We start from the raw sequence: 25,158 nt of genomic DNA, 5'->3' as shown, positions 1-25,158 counted from the left end.
ACTAAATAGTCCAAATTAATCTAACAACTTGTTTCCATCATAATATAATGAAGCATAGCTTTTCTTCAACTAATTTATTTGGATTTATTTTTAAAAGTTTACCTAAAGTCATATGAATGTTTTCCCCTTCCAAAAGGGGAAGAAACAAAAAATACCAAAAAAAAATTTTTAATTTTCTTATTACAGAGCAATATCTCCTAGCAATACATTGTTATACTAATATTGTCTAATTAACCACAAGTTACAGTATTCAATATTTAAAATTCTATGACTTATTTGAAAATAATGTAGCTTCATATATTCATCTATATCAAAGTATATTGTATATGAATTAACCTCCATATTAATTATGCAAATCAATAAAATAAATTTTAAAATAAAAAGTTTGGTGTTTCTAGCTATGAACATTAGTTCAAAGGAAAATAAATGTCACAGAACTAATCTGAACAGAAGGTGTACTCCATAACATTTTCTAAATCAATACTTTATTTTCCACAGGAAAAAATGCAGGTAAGGAGGAAATTAAACAGTGTTCTATATTTTTTTTTGATATTTTACTTATTAGGGAGAAGAAAATTCCTTAATAGGAAAGATGAAAATTACAGATTAAATTTTGCATATATGCTAAAAAGTGTAGTTCTTAAAATAGGAAATCCGCACCAGGTCCTTCTAAAAACATTTTATAATAAGTCTTCACAAGCTGTTTTGTTTAGTTCAAATAGAGAGCTGAATTTACTACAGTTCATTGCAGGCTATGAAATTCACATCTTTTTCAGGCGTTTCAAAACCCATATCCAGTGAGAATTCTTGCTACTGCCAGGGGTTGGGAAGAAGGGGAAATGAGGTGATATTGGTCAAGGGGTACAATGTTTCAGTTATGCAAGATGAATAATTTCTGGAGATCTGATGTACAACATGGTGACAATAATTAACAATACTGTATTGTATACTTGTAATTTGCTAAGAGGATAGATCTTAAAATAAAATCTTCTCAACACACACACACATGACTATGCTGAGGTCACGAAAATAAAGATAGTTTCCCCTCAAGGGATTAGAATCTGACAAAACAGCTCCAGGCATTTGAAGGTCTAATATGTCCTTCAGGGTCCCTGAAGCTTCAGTGCTGGAAGCCGGAGTCTATGTAGGGACTGAGCAACTGAGCTCACTGAGAACATTCTCTGGTACTTAAACCTCCCTTTGCTTCTCTCTCCAACCACTGTTCAGCAAATACTTATTGTGTGAGGCCTGTGCTAAGGGGTGGGAATTAAAAGCAGTAAACAATATAGTTACAGTGTTTGCCATCAAAAAGTTCATAGTCTAGCAGAGGAAATAGATATGTAAAGAAGTAAATACAATAAAATGTGATAAAATAGAATAGAGGACGAACAGCGCACTCGGCAAAGACGCAGCACCAAGGGGTGGGAGCAGAGGGCAGGAAAGCCATCCCTGAGGCAGTAATGCCTAAGTTGGGACCTGGAGATGAATTGATCGATTTAAGCCTTTCTACAAATCCATGTCCTGACCACAATCTGATCCTACTTGCCTCCTGTAGGTCTAAGGGTCCTGCCTGCAGGACCATAATCCATCGTGATTATAATCCATTTTGATTATACCACTTTGCCACAAACTATTTCAATTCTCCAGCTAATGACTGGACTTCTTTTGGTCCTATTAGAACACTAAAATCTAGAAGCTCTCTCTGAGACCAACACTTAAGAGTTTTTTGTTGTTGTTAATGCAATTCAGTTGAGTAAACAGCATCCCTGCATTTCTTAAGGCTGAAAGTAGCAATACAGTGTTTTGTGGGCCTTGAAGTCAGCCATCCCTCTTCCTGTAAAGCACTCACTGTACCTACACTGAAAAGGAAAATAAATCAAATCTATATCATGGAAAGATCATTATGAGGTAAACAGTAAACATGACTGGTCAACAATCTACAAACACAAGATATGAAAATACTTAAAATAAAATGTCATTCTTAGGCACTGAAAATGCCTTAGGTTGTAAATAAACATTCTACCTAGTAGCTTTCAATGTGGAAAAGCTTGATCCTTAAGAAGGTACTGCTAGAAGTTGCTGGGGTTCTTAAAATTGAACATGGTAAAAACCATGCAGTGAGATGAGAGATTTTTTTTTTAATAAAATAAATGTCCTTCTTTTAGTCCTATCTAACTGATATATTATAGGAAATACTATTTTGAGTATATTAATAAGTTGCATTAAAGAAATATATAATTATATTTAAGGGCATGCAAAGTTACACTCTTTTTTAGTAAGAAATTTGAAGTGATTGTTTCCATACAAGTCTCTTCTATGACCCAAACGACAAGCCAAAGCTAGGAAAAACATTGCTGCAAAAACTTTCAATTACAAATCTTCCTTGATTATGTACTTCCTTGGGGTTATGTACTGCTAAAACCATGGTAAACTGAAAATATCATGAGCTGACAATGCACTAATACACCTAACAGACTGAACATCACAGCATAGCTTCACCTACCTTAAGCGTGCTCAGAACACTATAGTAGCCTACAGTTGGGTAAAATCATCTAACACAAAGCCTATTTTATAAAAACGTGTTGAATATCTTGTGTAATTTACTGAATTCTGTATTGAAAGTGAAAAACATGATGGCTGTATGGGTGAATAATGGTTGTAAGTCTATCAGTAGTTTACCCTGTTGAACACGTGTCTGACTGGGAGCTCTGGCTCCTGACACTGTCAAGCATCTCAAGAGAGTATCATATACATATGACTAGCCCAGAAAAAGATCAAAATTCAAAATTCAGATCCCAGTTTTTACTGAATGTGTATTGCTTTTGCACCATCATAAAGTTGAAAATCGTTAAGTTGAACCATCAGAAGTCAGGGATCATCTGTATAGAAATTCTCATGGAGGAAGAACTCACTTTGTTACCAAAAACGACAATTTACAGTAGGTTTTAAATAAATCATTCATAAACTCAAAAATATAATTATTGTCAGATACAATTCTTTCATATACTGAATAGCTTAAATTTTCTAATTTCAAAACGTTTAAAGCTAGATGCTGAGAGAGGTGCTAGAACTTGTAAAACATAACCCTTCGGCCACTTTCTAAATTCTGTCCATAGACTACAAGTAAAAATTTATCACCCCTGAGTCTCTGACGTTTATGAGAAATGAATACAGTTCTGTACCTAAAAATGTTAAAACCCTGCAAATCACAAGTAACAAGTGAGATCACAAGAACTAAAATTAAGGCCCAATATTACAAGCTGCCCTGACATTTGGTGAAACTGGGAGGGCCTCAAGTGGTCTAATTGCAAGTTCCCCTCCACCCCCCGCTCCCACAGGTAAAGTCCCCTAGCCAGCAACCCTTTTTATCAAGGGGGCCCTACTTATCCATGAGCAGAAGGTTTCAGTTCCCTGTCAGTCTATAGAATTTTTCAAGCAAGCCAATCATATCCTCCATGGGAACCAAGGGCACCCCACCTTCTTGATACTATGAAGTCTGCCTCTCACAGCCTTTGGTTATGCAAACTCTGTGTGACCTGGCATGGCATGTGGTGTCCTCCTCCCCCAGCTATGAGAATATGTGACTAGGAAACTGTTATCCATTGCCTCTGTCCAATGTCAGGTGTTGTGAGTTCAGCCATCCCTGTAAATCTAGGGCAGGAATCCTTCCTTCACCAATGGGGTGGAAAGGAAGCAAGTAAAACGGCAACTTTATTGGTTGTTCTAATACAAAACCACAGACTTGCCTTTTTTCTTTTTTTTCCATATAAACCATCATTTTAATTGAGTGTTAAGCTTTATTACCAGAAAAGGAAATGGAAACTTCCAGGGGTCTCTACTCATGGTCAAAGTCATGAAAAAATGACACTGAGTTTCTAGCATTACAAAGCAAATATCAAATCTAAACCTGGGTTTTTATGCAGCTAGTACATTTTAATTTGAAAATTGGGGCTTTGAGAATGAATCTTCACCACTTAACAAATATTCCATGAAGTAATCATTATTAACCACTAGTTTATATTAGTGTAGGTCCAGGGGAATCTTGTCTAATAAAACCACCAGATTGGGTGAATATACAGTATTCCAGTAAGAGTTCTTCATACAAAATATACAATTGTGATTATACCTTAAAAACATGTGACTTTTTTTCTCCTCATACTTTTTAAGATTAAATATTTCCCTGCTGGTACATAAAGTCAATTTACCCAAGTATTCACGAATGTTATTTATTTGTTTATCCCATTATATTTAATTTTTACAAATAATCAGTCTCAATTTTTTTGAGAATAAAATACTTCAACATCCATTGAACTTGTAGCCATTCAATAGGTAGATCTAAAGCCACACAAAATGCCACGGTAAAGCTAAAAATTCAGGTCAAACCTGTCTAATCAAGACCCACAGATGTGCACTGCATCTAATAAGTTTTTTCCTCCATCCTTATATGGGGCCCATGGTATCAGCATTTTATAACTCATTTTAAATTATTTTTACCTTATATTTCATGACTACCAAATGTCTTTTCCAGCGAGAGGCAATCCCTATATTGAAAATGTTGTTTGATAGAACTGCATTAGAGAATAGTATAACAGATCACAAACATTTGAAAAGTTCTACTAATTGTCATACAGCCATTCATCTATTCAACATTTATTAGACACCTGCCAGGGCCATCCACTGAAACTACAAATATAAAATATATAGCCCTGTCCTCAAGGAGTTCACATAGAATCTAGAGAAGGGACTTGACTCATCAGAGAAGATGATCCAGGGAAAGTGCTGATAATTAATGCTTCTCCCAGAGACGAGGAAGGGTCAATAAATATAGGCTGAAGTGAAAAAAATAAAAGTAAAAATAGGGAAGCTCCTATAAATAAAGTGTTGAGTGAATTAAGATAGACTGAGAATGGTACAGTGGGTTGAATTGTGGCCCCCAAGTCCTAGCCCTAGTACCCATGAATGAGACTTTGTTTGGAAAAAAAGGTCTTTGCAGCTGTAATTAATGAAGAGTCTCAAAAGCATCCTGGATTAACCAAGTGGGCTCTAAGTTTAATGACAAGTGTCTTTATAGTAAGAGAAGAAGGCCATGTGAAGGCAGCCAGAGACTGGAGTTATTCTGCCACAAGCCAGGAAACACCTAGAAGCTGGAAAAGGCAAAGTAGGATTTTCCCTCAGAGTTCAGAGGCAGCACTGCCCTGCTGACACCTAGATTTTGGATTGCTGTCCTCCAGAATTATGAGGGAATAAATTTGTTTTCAGCTATCAAGTTTGCAGTAACTTGCAACAAGAGCCCTGGGAAATCAGTACAGGTTGGGTATCTATAGGTAGATTTCCTGGTCTGAGAACAAATAACAGACACAAATATGCAGACGAACAAAATCAAGTTCCCAAATTGGAAAATAACATTCTCCTTCATAATGACAAGAGATGGGAAAGAGAGGGGTCCACATTGTCCTCAATCAGAAGCCCCATCTGTCACTGCCTCACTATGTCACTTGGACACATTCCTCTCAGAGCTTCAATTTCATTGTCTGTAGAGTGAGTGAGATGGAGGTAAAAATTGTTAAGGTTTAAAAATGTAGTGTAAACAAAACTTGAAAAACAGCCTGGAGAACCACTCACCCATCACAGCACTTGGGGGTTGCCGGTAAAAATCTACACTCAAAAACATTAAACGGAGGGTCTTGTGTTATTCCAGGGACCACAGTAGGCTGCAAAGCTCTATTCCCGCAGGGTTCTTCCAGGACTGGCCCTCATCTCCAGACCCTGCTCCTCCATTTTGATGCTGAACCTTTAGACCCAGTGGCGCGGGCACCACCTGCCATCCATACAGCCGACACTCTTCCCAGCCAAGACGAATCCCAGGCCAAGTTTATCTTGTGAGTTAACAGGAGGCGACAAGCCTGGCAGGACATGAATTCTCCCTGCATGATTGATTCAGCCTGGCCGGCCAGCTCCATGCTAATGAGGATGTGCCAGAGCCCACAACAAAAACAGTTTTGAATAATTTAAAACTTTAGAGCATGATTTGGCAGATAACGGGATTCATTGTGTAATTATGGCCCCAGTTAAATCTGCTTCTGGGGGTGCCCTCCTCAACAAACATCAGTGACTACAAGCTGCCCGTTATCAAAATTAACCATATAAATAAGGCAAAAGAGCAGAGACATGTTAATCTTGTGAGGCAAGACTGGGTGGGTAAAGCTGACCTGAGCTATCATGAACCACTGCTTCCTAAAGAACTGAGTAGAGTTTCAAAGGTAGTGCTTTAAAATGGGTAAGTGAATTAAACACAAGCAAAATATCTATTTTTGTCCATTATACTAGGCTTAATATAGACTGATCTTACAATTTCTGGGGACCTAACTTCTTGCCCTAATTCAGTTATCTATTTAAATAAGTTTCTTTTTACCATTCTGGCAGTTTATGTTCTGTCCTTATACATCCCCATGCCAGTGATTCAAATACAGTATAACAAATTCAAATACCTGAAACGTTCCTTAAAAGAGGGAATTGTCAAGTACCTTTTCCCCAAGGAAATGAAACTCCAAAACTTTCTCAACTACATTAGGTAAGGGTTAATTTAACAATGGGCCCACGAGCTGTTGTTTTAGCCTGAACATTGCGGAATTAAGGGGCAAAATAACAATAACCAGAACTTTTCACTTAGACAGAGCATCGTGCTGTAGAAAGAACACTGAACTAAATGTGGTGCCAATCAATTCAGATTGACATTTGACCTTGTATTTGTTAACTATGTTGTGGCTGTGACAAACGAATCTCTCTAGGCCTCAGTTTCTTCACCTCAAAAAATAGATTTTAAAAACAATACCTAACCAAGCTTTGAGCTTCAAATCTAATGGAATATTATATAGAGCTTTCCGTAACAACAGGCCTTAATAGGAGACAGTAGGGGGTCACTCAAGCAGGTAACATTAAGAGATATACTCAATGAAGCAATGTCAGACTTTCATTTTTTAAAAGGTGAGGGGAAAGTTGTTTGAAAATGTTTTTCCAAGTTTTGTCTGCCACTGAGGAAGAATTCAGGAAATCATACCCCCACTTCCTGATCTGAAGGCACAGCAAGTCATCTGCCACTAATGACAAGAGGACCTTCAAGGTGACAGTCACCACCTGTGTCCCACTCTATTAAATCAACATCTCTGAGATTCTTCTGAACTGGCAAGAGCTGCACACCCTCTACTGAGTCACAGACAGCCTCCCAAGCAACCTGCCTGAACTGTCCTCGCCTCCCCCCCTCGCTGCACCTGACACAGCAACTGTTTGGGCAGCTCCCACAAGAGCTGCTGATTTCAAAGCCTGTCCCGTCCAACTATGCATGTCCATCCCATCCTGTGACACACAGTCATCTGAGACCCCAGATATGCATTCATGATCCTAAACATTTGCTCCTCACTTCAATTTCTCTGAATTTCAGAAACAAAACTCCCTGTTAGAAACGTCCCTGGCAAGGGTAGAGAAAGGTAGCTTCCATGTGAGTATGTAGTAATTTTATCTCAATTTGTTCCACAAATCTCATTCTTTGAAATAACCAGTCACAAAAGCACTTAATCAACACTTCCTGTGCTATAAACCTATAAATGTATTTTTTCAGATCTTCCACAAAACCAAATTTTAAGTTTTAAAGTTGTATTTTTGTTAGTTCAGTCTTCTCTAGAGTTTGGAAACTTGGAAACTTACTAGAAAAGTTTATCAGACAGTTGCTTTATTTTTAAATAGAGGTCTAGAAAGTTCTGTGTATGTTTCTTATTATTTAATCAACAATTAAAAGTTAATGACAAAATGCATTGCATCTGAAATCAAAAGGGATTTTCCATGAGCAATGACTGTAAAATCAGCCCATTATGAAGAGATTTACATACTTTAATTATTGTGTTCCAAGGCTTTTGTCAAACAGATGCTGCAATGCAGTAAGCACCATGCGGTTTTAGTAAAATGTGAACTTTCTGTGCTTAGTGTATGTTGTTAGAAGGATAAACATGTTAAGATAGGAACATGCCTTGTTAGAGTGAGGCCTTCACTTTGGTGCAAATGTTTAATATCTTACTCTCAAAATTTATTTAGAGAGAAATGTAGGAAGATTAAAATATAGATAAATTGCTTGTAAATCTCAAGCTAATTAGTAAATACCCACAAATGACCATAACATTAGATCTTTGGCAACAATGCCAAAGCGACCTCAAAATACAAAGCTAAATTATGAGATAAATTTAACTTTGAAGCCCGAATAAGGAGTCAAATGCATAAGTGTTCAGCCTTTTACTACTCCAGCTCTGATGACCAGATATAAAGAAAAACCAGAATGACAGTAAAATGTAACCATACTTTTTTTTCACATATTTAAATTATATGGAAAAAGCATGCTGGTCAAGTTACTTAACCTCTCTTTGCTTCAGTCTTCTTATCTGTGAAATGGGGCTAATAGTAGTACTTATTGCATAGAATTACAATTAAACGAACTAACACATGACAAGTACTTAGAACAGAGCCTGGCACAGATGGTGATAGTGATGATTACATATAGGGCTTTCAGAATTCAGAGATTCTTTTAAAAATCTCTTATATTAAGAAGCTTTCCATTGAGAAGTTTGTAAAACAAACTTTAAATTTCTATTTTTGAAGTTTAAAGATTCCTTTGAAATAATGTCATAAATGGCTACAATTTCAGAAAATAAAAGCAGTCTTTGCAAGTTACTTAAATTTTCAATGAAAAAATTAAAGGCTGGTTGTCTAATTTTTTAGTGTTTGTAAAAATGCTACTAAAATAATACTTGGATACACATGGTTGTAACATTTCTAGAATTTTTTTCATAAGGAAAGAGAACCGAACATATATTATCATAAATCCCAACGTTAATATCATCATGCAATACAAGTTTCCATAAAGGTCTTTCCAAAGGTCTGTATTGAAGGATGCAAGTTCTGTACATTAGGAATCACTTCCTCACTGAGTTTCAGGCCATTAAATCACAACAATCTTGGAAATAAATCCTTAAATCTTTTCACCAGCCCACCAAGTTTTTGCCAGCCCCTCTAACTTTTTTTTTAACATTTTTTATTGATTTATAATCATTTTACAATGTTGTGTCAAATTCCAGTGTTCAGCACAATTTTTCAGTCATTCATGGACATATACACACTCATTGTCACATTTTTTTCTCTGTGATTTATCATAACATTTTGTGTATATTTCCCTGTGCTATACAGTGTAATCTTATCTATTCTACAATTTTGAAATCCCAGTCTATCCCTTCCCACCCTCTACCCTCCTGGTAACCACAAGTCTGTATTCTCTGTCCATGAGTCTATTTCTGTCCTGTATTTATGCTTTGTTTTTGTTTGTTTGTTTGTTTTTGTTTTTGTTTTTTAGATTCCACATATGAGTGATCTCATGTGGTACTTTTCTTCCTCTTTCTGGCCTACTTCACTTAGAATGACATTCTCTAGGAGCATCCATGTTGCTGCAAATGGCATTATGTTGTCGGTTTTTATGGCTGAGTAGTATTCCATTGTATAAATATACCACCTCTTCTTTATCCAGTCACCTGTTGATGGCCATTTAGGCTGTTTCCATGTTTTGGCTATTGTAAATAGTGCTGCTATGAACATTGGGGTGCAGGTGTCATCCTGAAGTAGATTTCCTTCTGGATACAAGCCCAGGAGTGGGATTCCTGGGTCATATAGTAAGTCTATTCCTAGTCTTTTAAGGAATCTCCACACTGTTTTCCATAGTGGCTGCACCAAACTGCATTCCCACCAGCAGTGTAGGAGGGTTCCCCTTTCTCCACAGCCCCTCCAGCATTTGTCATTTTTGGATTTTTGAATGACGGCCATTCTAACTGGTGTGAGGTGATACCTCATTGTAGTTTTGATTTGCATTTCTCTGATAGTTAGTGATATTGAACATTTTTTCATGTGCTTTTTGATCATTTGTATGTCTTCCTTGGAGAATTGCTTGTTTAGGTCTTCTGCCCATTTTTAGATTGGGTTGTTAATTTTTTTCTTATTGAGTCGTATGAGCTGCTTATATATTTTGGAGATCAAGCCTTTGTTGGTTTCACTTGCAAAAATTTTCTCCCATTCCGTAGGTTTTCTTCTTGTTTTATTTCTGGTTTCCTTTGCTCTGCAGAAGCTTGTAAGTTTCATTAGGTCCCATTTGTTTATTCTTGCTTTTATTTCTTCTAGGAGAAAATTTTTGAAATGTATGTCAGATAATGTTTTGCCTATGTTTTCCTCTAGGAGGTTTATTGTATCTTGTCTTATGTTTAAGTCTTTGATCCATTTTGAGTTGATTTTTGTATATGGTGTAAGGGAGTGTTCTAGCTTCATTGTTTTACATGCTGCTGTCCAGTTTTCCCAACACCATTTGCTGAAGAGACTGTCTTTATTCCATTGTATATTCTTGCCTCCTTTGTCGAAGATTAGTTGACCAAAAGTTTGTGGGTTCATTTCTGGGCTCTCTATTCTGTTCCATTGATCCATATGTCTGTTTTGGTACCAATACCATGCTGTCTTGATGACTGTAGCTCTACAGTATTGTCTGAAGTCTGTAGCCCCTCTAACTTTATATTAATCCTTTGTTTCTTGAATTTTGTATGTGTTTGGGAGTCGGGGACAGAATCTCTTTAAGAACCTGACAAAAATTGTAAAACTTCTCCCCAGAAAATTAGCATACACATATCATTTTACATTCAAATTCCAGGGGCTTCACAGACCAGAGTTCCATCCATAAAACTCCCTACTCCAAATGGTGACTGTTTGATTTCACCATGAAATTAAATAAATTTAATAATTCATAAAGAAATCACTTACCCAAATGAAATATAGATTATATTAAATAACATAAATGTAATCTCTACAGAGAGAGATTATATTATTACCTATATTAAAATGCTGTGATCTATATTTTGAAAGTAAAAATTAATTGCTAATTGTTCAAACAGGATGTACTGTACTACTTTCAAGGTGGCTTGCTATTGTTTTAAATTATCTGTATAAAGTACAGAGCAGGATGTATGGGCAAGAGGGTAAGTTTTGTTCAACACTAAGCAAAAGGAACCCGAAAGAGTGAACTACGGCATGATTATAGTGATCCCAACAACCATATATAATAGCGTTTGAATAAAGATGGCTTTCATTTAAAAAAAATCAATATAACTGTTTAAAAATAAAACATTTGATAAACAAGGTAAAAGATTGGGCAATGTTTTTGGTGCATAGGTGCTATGGCATTTTTCCAATATTCTAACAGAGTGCTAAAGCACTAAGAATGCCCAGGTAATAGCTGAAAACAAAACTCATTTAGATAGCCCTATGTAAACTTTATAAAAACTTTCCTATTAAACAAAACTCAGATTCTAGAGATTTAGAGTTTCCTCACCTCATGGGCAAGTGACTAAAGTCACACACAACATAAGGCCATTGGAATCAGAAGCAGATTCAGAGCCCTGGTGCCTACCCCAGCAGGTGTTAGGATAAATTGCAAACTGGCAGCCTGAGAACTTTTTGTACTATAATACAGAAAAGGTTTCCTATTAGCCCTTCAAGCTTCAAGCTGCTTTTCTGAGAACAATAGAGGTCACAGCATTAAAAAAAAAAAAAAAAAAAAAAAACAGAACCAGCCTAGCTTTATCAAAATCCTTTTTGTCCCCATTTCACTGTTCATTATACTGCAACCTTTTTACATGGTGTCAGGAATATTTAAAACAAGGATTGGCCTAGTTACTTGCATTACATGCAACTATTAAAACCATCATGTATTAATCTTGTAGGACCATTAACCCAAGTAATATGGTGAGAGAGAGAGAAGCGCCTCACCCCTCCCATACCTGCAAACATATTACAGGAGACTTTAAAATAAATTAACCAGACCAGATTGTTCTCCATTCCCCCGCATCCTGATCATACAATATCAAGGACTCTGATCCTTTGCACCCATACCCACCTGCCATAAATCTAGAAAGGAGAGAAAGAGAAGAGAATGTAAGGCAAGAGTGAGAGAGAAAAACTAATGATGAAGTTTGTACCAGTACCAAATGTTGAACAAAAGTCAAGCTCCAAGGTTTCCACTCATCAACCACATCTCAAGTCCCAGAAGCAAAGAACAACCATTTGTTTGGTAATTAGTGGGACAAATGCAAAGACTTTTATTTCATTTTGCAGGCTCACTTTTCTGTGCTTTTCTCTTTCTTTTTGCCCTACTCCATGTGATTTCAAGTCTTATAGGTCACTTTAAGGGTGGTTCAGAGATACAGCAAGCACAGTTTTTCATCTTTATATTGATGAACTGTATGAGACATTTCAGATTCTCTAGAGCATCTCAAAAACATGTGAAACTCTAGTGTGAAAAATAGTATGCACTTTAAAGCATTCTTTGTTGCTAGAAATAAATGCTGAACCTAAAAGCAAAAAACTTCAAGAAGGGCACAACACATGCCGGTCTGTATATCTCGCTTGCTGTTTTTTAGTAAGACAGCGAGAAAATTCAGAATAGCGTTGTGATTTAGTGTCCAAGCTAAAAGGGTGAAGACTATATTAAATTTTAAACTTAAAATATTTATGAAGCCCATATTACTAATACCTTGAAAACACACAGCAGCTTTTAAAAAATGACTGAGCTCGGGAAACTCTTTCAAACGTTTTTTCACAAGTTTCCTTTGAAGCTCACTTCATGAAGAAAATGCTGCTGTCTAAAGTTCTTCAGGTTGGAGAATACAATGTTGTTATTGTCTTGCACCAGAGCTAGGGAAAGCATATATTAGTTGTTTCGGCTCTAGGTTTCCATGACTGAGCAAGCATATGGCTTTGTTCCAGATAGAAGTTATCAAGGAATTTTGCTTACAAAGAAGTGTTAAACTCAGTATTTTAATTAATATTCATATTTGCTTAAATGAAGCAATGGAGTCTATTAGTGGGGATTAATCCTCTCTCTCATAAACCCAAAATCCTCTAGAGAATTCTACTCTGGGAAGAGAGTGAGATGCATTAACACTCCATTAATATCTTCCTTGGAAACATTCTTTTTAACATTTATCTCTTCATCATTTCCTGAATCTGTAATGAAATGCTTGTGCTGGCATCTAACAAAAGGATTGTGTCCAGAGCCTAATGAAGTGTTAGACACCAAGGTAAGAAGCAAGTCTGGCTGCACTGGCTCATAGTGGCGGATACAATGGTACTTTCTAGGCTATATTTAGCTCCACAGTCATGGTCAGTAGCCTTAAGACATAAGGTACGATCTGAAAGAATTTCAAGTTCCAAAGCTGCCTGAACAGGCCAATCAGAGTTCTATTTTCTAAGTCATAAGCCAGACACTGAGGTAATTTCCATTTGTACATCCTTTCCTAAAGAGAGAGACTTCCTGAAAGTGACATTCTGTAATGTCAGAATTTCAAGATGGAAGAGATCTCTCAGGTCACATATAGCAGCTTCCTGTCCTTTTCTTGAAACCCTACAATATTCTTGCCAAGAGGTCCTTGTTCAGAGATGAGGAACTCACCACCTCATGAGAAAATTCATTCCTTATTCAAATGGTTCAAACTGTTCCACAGTTCTTTCTTTAGTTGAGATTAAATCTTTCTCCCATAAAACCCCATTTCTTGGTCCTGATTCTGCCCTCTGGGGCCCCCAGAAGAAGATGAGTCAGTGGAAAATCTTCACTGGTATAAACAGATTTGAAATTCAAAGATTTGTAGAGAAAAAGAAAGTGTTATAAACAGTCAAGAATCTTAAGACCAAAGAAAGTCATTAAAATTAAAATTAAAAGCCATTAAAAAGAAGTATATGTAGCTTTGCTGCTTCCCTAGTTATATACTTCATAATAACAGCTTTACTTCTCCTAAGATTATTCATATCATAAGACAGTCTAAACTCTAGGAAATATTTGCTTTACTTGGACAAGGCAAACTGAATCTTTGGGCTATACTAAATCTATGGGCTAAAAATAATAATCATTTTCTTATATTGAGCATTTGAACATACAAACAACACTGTGCTAAGTGTATTATACAATAGGCCTAAAGAATTATCACTCCCATTTCACAAATGAGAAAACTAAGAAAGATTAAGTAATGTATCCATAGTCACATAGGTACAAAGTAGAGGAGCCACAGGTTCAAATCTAGATCTAATAACAAACCTAAGTTTCTTCTCTCTTGCCTATGATTTAGATAAAGAATTTATATAGCGTTCCCACTATAATTAGGAACCACTACAGGTCTGTTATGGATTGAATGTTTCTGTTCCCCCCCAAATTCAATATGAAGCTCTAAACCCCAGTGTGGCTGTATTTGGGGATAAGGCCTCTAAGGAAGTAATTAAGGTTAAATAAGGTCATAAGGGTGGGGCCCTAAACTAATAGTGTTAGTGTCCTTATAAGAAGGGACACCAGAGGGCTCATTCTCTCTCCGTTATCATGTGAGGACACAACACAGCAAGAAGGTGGCTATCTGCAAGACAGAAAGACACCACTCATCAGAAACCAACCCTGACAAACCTTGATCTGAGACTTCTAGCCTCTAACTGTGAGAAAGTTAATTTATGTTATTTAAGCCACCCAGTCTATAGTGTTTTGTTACGGCAGCCTAAGCAGATTAATGCAAGGTCTTTCTGCCATTTGCATTAATCTACCAAATATGTGAGAGAAGAGCATCTTTCTCAACAGAACTTTGGTTATTATGCCAACCTTCAAATGGCTGTGATCTGGTGGAACAAAAGACAGCTACACTGCAGTCTCCTCCCCATGGCCCACAAGCTGTCACTTTAGAGAAATCACTTCAATTCTTCATCATTCAGTCTTCTCAGCAAACTGAAAGATCTCACTCCTTTGTCCTATATGTATGAAAACAAAAATTTTTCTAATCTCTATTCATTTACCCTGATCATTTTTGCATATTGATTCCATTTTCCTCTTTTCTCAAATATTTCTTATGTCTTTGGATTTTTAAGGTAAAAAAATTGAAGAAACACTTGATATAAATGGTCAAAATTTTCAGAGAGGAAAAGGATCTCTGGCTTCAAAATTAATTTTGTTTGAGAATGCATGCCATACCTCATATTTTATATTATTGCATGATGCCTATAAAAACATCCCAACACAATTTTTAAAAAAAAGCATCCCAAGAATGTTCTAGTAGATCCAGGAATTCTTGAAAATGCAAAAAAAAAAAAAAAAGTTCACCAAAGACAATGGAGGCCCTTCTGTGGTAACCCTTTTAAGTGGTCCTCTCCAGAAGGGTAGCTCATTCCATAGTCCAACAAACTACACATGGTTACTACACCCAGGAGACAATAAAACATAGACTTCTCCACCTGGGGATAATTCTGGGGCCCTCTAAACAAATGTGGAAAGAACCATTTACATAATGTTTGCTTTCTAGATGCAAATAATCTGCTCCCAGAAGCTGATTTGACTAGAGAATGTTTCTGAAAAGATCCAAAGTCATGTATTCAACATCACTGTATGATTTGCAGCCTTTTGTGGCCAAAACTTAGATTCAAAACTGTGTTCATCCATCTCACAAATTCAAACTATTGATGGTCTATGGAAAGTGATATGAAAAAATAAAGAATGGGCCAATGCAATTTTACCATTGTTACAGGGAAAAACTCTTAAGGGTATGATGCTGGGAAATCACCATAGTTATTTGTATATACCAAAAAAGGCAAATTTATAAAAATTACTTTCAAAATACTTGAAAGAAAAGAGACACTATAGAAAGAAATTACTGCAGTAGATACCACCTTTTTTAAATACTAGCATACAAAGTTCTGTGTTTCTGTGTGTGTGTGTACTCTCTCTCTAGATATACATATTTAACAAACTTTTCCACCCTGTCTTCTTCTCAGTTAAAGACTCCTCCAGGTTTCTTTACTTCTATTTAGATTAGTAATAAAATTCAAAAAGCCTGAATTTGGGATTTTAGGATAAAAAGTTCAGATTTCCACCTTTGACACTAACCAGCTATAAAACTTAGGACAAGTTACTCAACGTCTCTGTGCCTCAGTTTTCTCACCTGTAAGCCTCTGAAAAGACTATTTGCTTCATAGAATTAGTGGGAAAACTAAATGAGTTAATATAGAGAAGTATTTTAAATAGTATCTGGTACACTGTAAGAGCTACAGTATTTAGCACTATTAATTCATACATTTACATTGTGGCACAGCTTCGAAAAATGAAGCTACTGTATAATTCCATATAATTATGTTTTTTCTACCCTCTGTGATTGGCATCTTCATTTGATTATAGTGATATAATGTGGCAAAGCCAACTGCAATGGAGAAATGTGGTCATTCTTCTAAAACCAGCTGAACTCCTTGCCCAAGCTACAGTGGTATGATGTCTTCCCTTTCATTCTACAGCAAGTAAAGTACATCAACAGAAGAAAAAATGATGTAAGGATTAAAAACATCTTTCCTCCTTCTTCCTACTTAAAATTATATTCGATTAAGCAGCCCCTGAAGCAATATTTTCCAACTTCATGTTAAAGCACTTATGGAGACAGCCTCCCAAAAGGAAAAAAGTCACATAATAAAAAATGAGAGTAATGGGAGACCTATGACAAGAATCTGGAATAACTTGCCACTAATTACAAAGCCAATGAAACAAATCAGGAATCACAATCAATAGATCATAACTGCAGCATCAACTCTAATGTGGGATTATAGAGCCCATGGTCCTCCCCTACCATCTCTTCTTCAATTCACAAACACAAGAGCTACAACAAACAAAACTCCTACTTGCTTCTCAAGCCAGCTAGAATACTGCCCTATCCTGTTCTCTTCTCACTAACTTACCTTCCATAATATACTGAGCTAACTCACCTTCCATAATAGACTGAGCTACAAATAATTGGGCAACAAGATTGGGAACAAGTGGTGCACTATCTCTAAAAGCAATGCACTCCATATTGTAGTTTTTCATGATTCCATTTAGAGAAATGTGGGGTGAGGGGAAAAAACAAGAGAAGACATCATTTTAGCCCAGCTGAGCTCTAAGAGATAAAAGTCAATCAGACATGAAAAACTGAGCAAGAAGATATATGTATCAAACTTCCAGGGAGTTGTAGATTTGAGAGTGAGATCACACCCAAGTGGTCCAAGAATGGGGCCAGAGGCAACTCACTGGCAATCATCAATCATAGGCTGATCTCTCATCTCAAGACTACACACACTGAAAAACAAACAAACAAACAAACAAACAAAAAATCCAGTATGTAACCTATGGAGAAAGAAGAGAAATCCCAAAGAGAATAGGGTGTGATTAAAAGATCATAGAATGAACTAAAAAGTAATCATAATAAATAGGTGAAGATTGTACACGTCTGTGTGTGTATGTATAGAAAGAAAGAAAAAGAGGAGGTTATTTGGTTAATGAATATCACACACAACTTTTATTCTTTTTTTCAGTTAACATTAAATGAATGTTTCTCCCACATCAATAAATTCTCTTTCAAAACAGGTTTCTTAAAAGATGTATAATATTACACCATGTATGTGTTCTATCATGTATGATTCTCTTATTGTTGGATATTTAGGTTTTTTTACTTTCCAATTTTAAAGCATATTAAGCATCACTTGTACTTATAATTTTCATAAGATTTTTGATTATTTCTTTAAGATAAATTTCCACAAGTAAGATTGCTGAATGAATGGATTTTTTTTGCCTTTTTAAGTTTCTTGACATATATTAACAAATTGATTTCAGGAAGTTTATTGCAGTTTCCTCTCCTATCAGCAAGATTTGTGGTTATCCATTTACCAAATCTACTTCAGTCTTGTATCTACTTTTTAATGTTAAATTTTCATATTTAAAAGTATTATGTTGGATAAAAATGTTCACTAATTAGGTTGGGCACTTGTGCTGAATTTGTCTATTTGTCATCTTCTGTTAATTTCTTGCAATTGCCTCTGCTAGTTTTTCCCTAAGAGTGTTGTGAAAAATACAGAAAAAAAATTCATTGGTCTCTGCCCCCAGTTCATGGCACAGACCCCTAAAATCTTTGTGATATCCTAAGTGATAAGGGTATCAGAAGCAATTTTTGTTCTCATAGGTTGGTCTTTGACCCCAGTTCCTGACACAGGGCTCCTGAAACACTTGCAATTTCCTGGTTGTTTGGAGTGTCTTTTGTTCTAATGAGGCAACTCTGGGTGGGCTCCTGGACAGGAGCTGGTCACTGGAAAGAACAAGCTTGATTAGGAGCTTGGAATTTTCAGCCTTGGCCCGGGTTCTCTTGAGAAGGAGGACTGAAAATTGAGTTAATTATTGATCATACCTATGTGATGAAGCCTCCATAAAAATCCCAATTGCATGGGGTTCAGAGAGCCTCCAGATTGCTAAGCATATCCACATACCAGGAGGGTAATGCTTCAGGACAGAAGCTACGTTCAGGACTCTCCCAGACCTATGCCCTATTCATCTGGCTGTTCATCTGTATCCCTTATCCTATCCTTTAATAAACTGGTAAACACACGTGTTTCCCTGAGCTGCTCTAGCAAATTAATCAAACCTAAAGAGGGGGTCTAGGAAACCTCAGATTTACAGCTGATCAGAAGCACTGAAGCACAGGTGACAATCTGGACTCATGACTGGCATCTGAAGGAGGTACAGTCTCAGAAGACTGAGCCCTTAGCCTGTGGGATCTGACACTATCTCCAGGTAGATAAGATCAGAATGGGGTTAATTTGTAGGACAATCAGCTAGTGTTGCAGAGAATTACTAGGTGGTGTGTGAGGAAAACCCCCACCTATTTGGTGACCAGAAGGGTCAAAAGTGAAATGTTCTGTGTGATAGTAAAGGAGACACACAGGAGAAAAACAGGAGGGAAGGACTGTAGGCTTTTTAAAACAGGTGTTGATATTCTTTTCAGTTAAAAGAGCTTTTTCAGATTAAGTTTAAAAACCTTAATATTGATGGGATTTTTTTCTCCCACCAAATATCTGTCCTTTGTCTTTCATTTTATTTGTGGTATTGTTTTAATAAGTGGTATTTCAAAATTTCATGTTAAAAAACTAACAAAGCAGGAATAAAATAAATTGAGCATAAAGGCAATAAAGAGCAAAATTTACACTTCATAAACTATAATCAGTGATACGAAAGAGAAATTTCAGATGTTCTCTATTAATACAGAAGAAAATAAGCAAAGAAAAAAATGAGAGAGGAGATGACATGTTTGTAGACGAAAGAATAGAGAGACGTCCAATTATTGCGGTATTTCATCAAAGCAGCTGGAATGGAAACAATAATAAAAGACAAATCAAAGAAAAACTTTCTTAGACTGAAACAAATCACAGATATTCAAATGAATGGGTGCACCACATTTCCAGGAAAATCTATGGAAAGAGACCAATGCTAAAAAACATACTGACAAACATTTCAATCACAAGAAGAAGGAAAATATTCACTAAGCATTCAAATAGAGAAGGGAGAGAGGGAGGAGAAGGAAGGAAGGAAGGTAGGAAGGAAGGAAGGGGCAGAAGGCAGATACACACATACAGCCCAAATATGTATCCACACTCTTTAAGATCTAGGCAATTCCAATGTGGAGATCACCTGATTCTCTCTGGAACATTAACAATGCAACTTTGGCTGAAGCAGGTGAGAGACTGAAGTCATAAGTAGGATAGCAGATCGGTCAGTGTTTAAGAGAAATTCACGTGTGTTATTAGCAAACTTAATGATGTGATTGGGTACAATGAAAATTTTTTACATAATTTAGTTTTTATAGGCTTGAAATTATCTGAGCAGCTGGTTCAATTTCTCTTTGAAGAAAATATGAAATAGATGGGTATAATAGAAATTGATTAGTTATTTAGGAGAGACTAAATATTCTAAATCTTGCAATTTCATTACTCTTTTATAATCCATATCTTTTTCCTTTTATTAGCCTATAGATTTTAATACTTACTAATAAAATTGGGCGCAACATCAAACCTGACATTTAGAGCTGCAGAGAGCCATCTTTCATTTGCTGTTTCACATAAGGAAGCAAAATGGTGATCCAAAATAAGACTTGGAGAATGGCTTTAATTTATGAGTTCTGAAACCATTTTGCATCTGTTGCAAAAAGCATATCACCGTCCTGGGCTATAGTCATGTTATTTTTAAGAGAAGATAGCAAATTGCTTCAGCGTTTTCTTGCAAGGTTGCTAATATACACCAGATCGCTATCCTAAAGCATGCAGCTTGTGGGAATGATATACAGAAAGCAGTATTTTAAATAAGCCACAAACCATGCTCCTTGGTTTTGCTTACATTGGTTCCACACATTAGGAAAACAATTGGTTTCACAATAAATTCAGTGATGAAGTAAATTATGCATTTGCCAATCAGGTTGGTGAAAACACATTCTTGTGGGAAACCAAAAAGGACAATGCAAAAGGGAGAAGAGAATTTGTGTTCGTTGACCAGGGTGACAAATTCAAACAGCTGAGGCCATGAACCCCAAACTCTCATTTTCATTCCCTTGCATGCCTTAGAGATTTGGTACTTGTCACCCACAAGAAAGGGACACACGAAACACAGAAAGCTCAACAGCTGCTCAAAAAGATCGAGGGCTTAGGAGGCCACGTTCCTGAGAGCTGCTTGCTGGGACCAAGCAGCTTTGGCTTTGAGTACTCCTCTAATTTCCACAGGGAATGCTTTCTGCCTTATGAGTCTCCATACATTTTGGGTTAATAAACCAATATTTATTGTCCAAAAAATTACAGTTTAAATCATTTACTGAATGCTAACAGCAATAAAAACTATGAGAAGCACTTCAACATGCAGTAATACTCAGCTTTAAAAAAATATATACCCCAAATTGTTGAATACCCAAATAAGACATCACAGGAAAAGTATCTGAGTACCCCTAAGTGTGACTTTCTGTTCTACCAACTATATGAAAGCACTGGGGGAAACACAAGATTCAGTCTCTATGCTTAAGGAATTTACACACTGGTACCAAAGAGAAGAGTCATATAAATGACTACAATCCAAGGAGAATGTGGCAACTTTTCTAAGAAAAACAAAATTAAGTGCAGTGGGAATGGTGATGAGAGAGGAATTAATTCCGACAGGGAGAGTTACATAAGTTAAGTAGCCATTTAAGCTGATTCTTAAAGGGTGGGTAGGATTAGAAATAGAGAGGGACAGCCAGGAGAAATAGAGAATCTGCTTGGGACATAGTGGTAATTTAGCTTGACTAGAACAGAGGGTACATGGAGGAACAGTGACACCCAAACCTGGAAAGGCAGACATGGCCAGATGGTGGATAACCACATATGTCAGGCTAAGAATGATCATGGTGTCACTGATGACAAAAATCTTTGCTTTAGAAAGATTAATCAAAAGATAAAGTATAGTAAAGTGGTAAAAGAATAAAGGCAGAAATATTGGGCGTAAAGAGGGTAGTAAAATAAACTTTGCAAAAGCCTAGCCAAGAAGAAATAAGTTGACTTAAGGTTTATTAATAGGAATGTGCAGTTTTATGGGTTGAGCTGCATGGCTCCCCAAAATCATGTGTTGATGTCCTAAATCCCAGTACTTCAGAATGTCACTGTACTTGGAAAGAGGGTCTTTAAAGAGGAAATTCAGTTAAAATGAGGTCATTAGGGTGGGCCCTAATCCAATATGACTGGTATCTTATAATAGGAGAAAATTTTGAAACAGACACACAGAGGGAAGAACACGTGAAGACCCAGGAAGAGGATGGCCATCTACAAGCAAAGGGAAGAGGTCTCAGGAGACACCAATCCTAAAGACATCTTGATCTCAGACTTCTAGCCCTCAGAATTGTGAAAAAATAAATTTCTGTTGCTTAAGCCAAGAAATCTGAGGTTCTTTATTATGGTAGCCTCAGCAAATCAATGCTGGCAGGAAGAGCAGATGTGAGAGATCTGGGGGTGGACTAATTAAGAGCTGTGGGAAACAACCAGAAGGAAAAAAGGGAGAGGAGTAAAAGCTGACAAGAGGTGAGTTCAGGAGGCCAGAAAATACAAGAAATAGTAGAAATTTAGGAAACTAGAAGAAGGTGCTTTGAGGAAAAATGATCATTCAGTTTGAAAAATATAAAGTGAGAATTCTGACAAGATGTATAAGTTGGGTAATTACAAATGAAACAGAAGAGCTCAGGAAAGAGCTAAAATTATGTCTTTTCAAGATATCATTAAGAAATGGAAAAAGAAAATTCAGCTGAAGATTGAAGGCAGTGACTGGAAACATTCTAAAAGTTTCATGGTGGTACTCCTATAAAGTTGTGACTCTCCAATGAACAAGTTGTTCATACAAATCTTGTATGCCAAGCACCATGTTCTATGCATCTGTTTATTCCAAGAAGCGTGCATAGCATTGAAGACATAAGTGGTTAATAAATTTATATGCAGAATGAAAAAAGGTCCAAGGGATAGTAATTTGTGGCCACCACTATAGAGAGGCAAAGGATGACACATCTTAAGAAAAAGCTTTGAATTAAGAACTTGATCCTTAGGGAGTAGTGGCAGAAGTGGCTTCATAGTCTGGAATATGGAAGGTAAAAAAGGAGTTGGAAGCTAAGGAATTGGAAATAGCCTATAAGTATACAAAATGCCTTTTAAAAATTTAACAATGGAAAGAAGAGAGATGGTATGGTAGCTTTAAGAAGTCAGATCAAAGTCTTAAGATAAAATCAACTTGATCCCTTTTTATATCTAGGGGGAGATATCACTGAAAAGGGTGAAAGGAAGGACTTGAAGAATAAAGATATTAATTGATGAAGATAATCTTTAACTAATACCTTTCTCTTTCCTCAAAAATTAGACTATTTGTGTCAAATGAGCAATTTGTTCTAATAACTAACTGTTAAAGTATTTCAGCTATATCTAGTTAGTTTATTATCAGAATCCTTAATGACAAGATCTCAAATATTTGATCAAGACAGAATAATTTTGCTAGCAGGAAAGCCATGACTCCTCATCCTGCTAGACATTTCCATGAACAGTAAAGAGAATGTTTTGACAAAAATCAATGTAAAAATGGATATTTGCACATGTATCTTATCTCTTTTAAGGCCAGAGTTTACATAAGTTTTTTATAATGTCACACCCACATAGCACTAATCACAGTGTATCACATATCATAAGTGCTCAATAAAAATCTACAGATCAATTAATCTGGAAATTTAAAAAAAATCCCATTTACAATTGCATCAAAAAGAGTAAAATACCTAAGAATAAATTTAACCAAGGAGGTGAAAAATCTGTACTCTGAAAATTATAAGACATTGATGAAAGAAATTAATGAAGAGACAAATGAATGGAAAGATATTCCATGTTCACAGATTGGAAGAATTTATATTGTTAAAATGTCCATTGTTAAAATTAATATTGTTAAAACTATCCAAAGCAATCTAGAGATTCAGTGCAATCCCTAGAAAGATTCCAATGGCATTTTTCAAAGAAATAGAACAATCCCAAATTTTGTATGAAACCACAAAGACCCTGAATAGACAAAGCAATCCTAAGAAATGTGAACAAAGCTGAAATCACTCTTCCTGATTTCAAACTGTATTACAAAGCTATGATATTGGCATGAAAATAGGCACATATATCAGTGGAACAGAATAGAGTCCCCAGATAAACCCACACATACATGGTCAATTAATTTACAGCAAAAAAGCCAAAAATATACAATGAGGAAAGGACAGTCTCTTCAATAAATGATGTTAGACAGCCAAATGCAAAAAAACTGAATCTGGACCCCTATCTTGTACTATGCACAAAAATCTACACAAAATGGATTAAAGACTTGAACATAAGACCTGAAACTATAAAACTCCTAGAAGAAAACATAGACCACAAGCTCCTTGACATAAGTCTTGGCAATGATTTTTAAAATGTGACACAAAAAGCAAAAGCAACAAAAGTATGCACACACACGCACGCACACACACACACACACACACAAATTTGGGGAAGCCACTATTGAAAACACTATGAAAGTTCCTCAAAAAATTAAAAATAAAACTATATGATCCAGCAATTCCACTTCTGGGTATTTACCCAAAGGAAACCAAATCAGTATCTCAAAAAGATATCTGCACCACCATATTCATTGCAGCACTATATACAATAGCTAAGACATGGACACAACTTAAGTATCCATCAATTGATGAATGAATAAAGAAAATGTGGTATACCTGTACAATGGAGTATTATTCAGTCATAAAAAGAGGGAAATTCTGCCATTTGAGACCACATGGATGGATCTTGAGGGCATCTTACACTCAGTGAAATTAATCAGATCAAGAAAGACAAAGATTCTATGATCTCACTTATACAGGGACTCTCAAAAAAAAAAAAAACTCATAGATACAGAGAACAGATTTGTAGTTCCTAGAAGCAGAGTGTGGCTGAAATGGGTGAAGATCAACAAAAAGTACAAACTTACAGTTATAAATAATTTCTAGGGATGTAATATACTGTATGGTGAGTATAGTTAACACTGTATTGTATATCTGAAAGTTGCTAAAAGAGTAGATGTTATGAGTTTTCACCACAGGAAAAACAATCTGTAATGAGGTGTGGTAACGAATGGTAACTAAACTTATTTCTTTCTTTCTCTCTCTCTCTATCTCTATCTATCTAATCATTTTGTACACCTAAAACTAATATAACATTATATATCAATTGTATCTCAATTAAAATATCAATTACTCTTTTATCCCAATTGATTTTAGGAGAAGCCTAACCTTAGGTAAAGTTCACTAATTCATTGCAACAATATACACTGAGCTTTCATGCCAAGAACTCTTCTAGAGCCTGAGCATAAATGATGAATAAAGAAGATGTCATCATTACTCCATGGAGCATACAGAAGGAGTGAGAGGAGGAGAAAGTTATACAACCAGGCAATTAAAAACCTAATCAAGCAACAGATTGGGATGAATTACTTTATAAACTTCTTCCTCTGATTCCTTTAATCCATTCTATCTGTATGCTCCATTCTCATCAAGAGTATGACAATGAGCAATAACCCTTGTGGTAGGCTGTGTTGTGGGCCTCAATTCTTCACCACTCTCTATATCCATGTATTTTCAATTCCTCCAGTAGAGAGAATGAAAATACTTCTCTGCTCCCTGACTCTGGATTTATCCATGTGACATTCTTTGAGCAATAGACCAC

At 36.1% G+C, this 25,158-nt stretch overlaps 1 protein-coding gene and 1 pseudogene across 2 annotated transcripts in view; one reads left to right on the top strand and one right to left on the bottom strand.

The window, feature by feature from the left end:
• COL25A1 (collagen type XXV alpha 1 chain) overlaps positions 1-25,158 on the bottom strand; it is a 409,478-nt gene that overhangs the window by 297,037 nt on the left and 87,283 nt on the right. The gene's annotated exons all lie outside the window — the stretch shown is intronic.
• The window catches only part of LOC102542641 (40S ribosomal protein S3a-like), a 91,611-nt pseudogene that overhangs the window by 1,895 nt on the left and 64,558 nt on the right, over positions 1-25,158 (top strand).

This window comes from Vicugna pacos, chromosome 2 (assembly GCF_048564905.1).
Source record: "Vicugna pacos chromosome 2, VicPac4, whole genome shotgun sequence".
NCBI classification, from domain to species: Eukaryota; Metazoa; Chordata; class Mammalia; order Artiodactyla; family Camelidae; genus Vicugna; species Vicugna pacos.
Note: the sequence above shows the minus strand (reverse complement) of the source record. Positions and strands in the feature narration are given on the sequence as shown.